Source organism: Sus scrofa, chromosome 8, assembly GCF_054392235.1.
Source record: "Sus scrofa isolate SSC_HxYL_T2T_F1_AM1 chromosome 8, Sscrofa_HxYL_maternal_Yorkshire_Landrace_v2.0, whole genome shotgun sequence".
In the NCBI taxonomy this organism is placed as follows: domain Eukaryota; kingdom Metazoa; phylum Chordata; class Mammalia; order Artiodactyla; family Suidae; genus Sus; species Sus scrofa.
This window is the reverse complement of record NC_139390.1, coordinates 73,242,954-73,244,098: the sequence shown is the minus strand read 5'-3', so window position 1 is coordinate 73,244,098 and position 1,145 is coordinate 73,242,954.

Sequence of the window (1,145 nt, the reverse complement as noted above, 5' to 3'; positions counted from 1 at the left end):
TTCTCTACATGTTTCTTTTTTATTACACTCTGTGTTTGTTGCATTTTTTATATTTCACATATAAGTGATATCATACAGTATTTGTCTTTCTCTATCTGACATTTCTCTTAGCACAATACCATTTGAGTTTATTTTTCTCATTCACTTATCTACATTCCAATGGTACCAATAGCAAACTTTACCCGAAATTCCACACTCTGCCATTAAGCATGTGATTGGGAGCAGAAAGAGGTTATGATTTTAAAAATAATAATCCGGAGTTCTTGTTGTGGTGCAGTGGAAACAAATCCAACTAGGAACCATGAGGTTTCGGGTTCGAACCCTGGCCTTGCTCAGTGGGTTAACGATCCAGCATTGCCGCCGTGAGCTGTGGTGTAGGCCAGCATCTGTAATTCCGATTTTACCCCTAGGCTGGGAACTTCCATATGCTGCAGAAGCAGCCATAAAATAAATAAATAAATAAATAAAAATCCAAAGGCGAAGGATGCTTACTTTCTTCTCTTAGCTGTTTTTGGTTCTGATTTTCAGGGATGTTAAAGACAAAGCTTTTAAATAAAAGTTAAAGAGTTAAAGGTGAAGCTTTTAAATAAAAAGTGTTTTCCAAATGACCTGTTAGGACAGGAGCAAGTACTTAAAAGCCTTATTTGTTGGATCTCGCTAAACTAAGCTAGGTCTCCTGACCCAGCATCCTTAATGCCCTCTTGTTCCTTCCCTGAAATTTTTTTCTGTTTTTTTATTTCCCTAGTAAGTTTTTTCCTTCAAAGGCTAACCCCACCCATTTGATTATTCATCAGTGAATAAGTAAGGAACTCTCTCTTTCGAGCTCTTATACTTTTCTCCTTTATGCTTACATTTTTCTCCCTCATCTTTGCCATCAATTTCTCTCCCTCCTTCTCCTCAACCCACTGATTGGCAAATTTAGAAATTTGACTATGAGGCAAGAATGGAAAATTACAGGAGGATTTCTACATCTCTGAATGAATAAACATCACTCTGTGTGGCTAAATGCATCTGCAGGTACGAATCAATACTTTTGTGTTACTCCATTGCATCACAAACCCCAGAAAGCCAAGCCTCCCAAAATAGTCTCCGCCCTCTTTTCTGGCATTCAGAATAAAAACTCAGCAGAAACATTCCAAATGCTC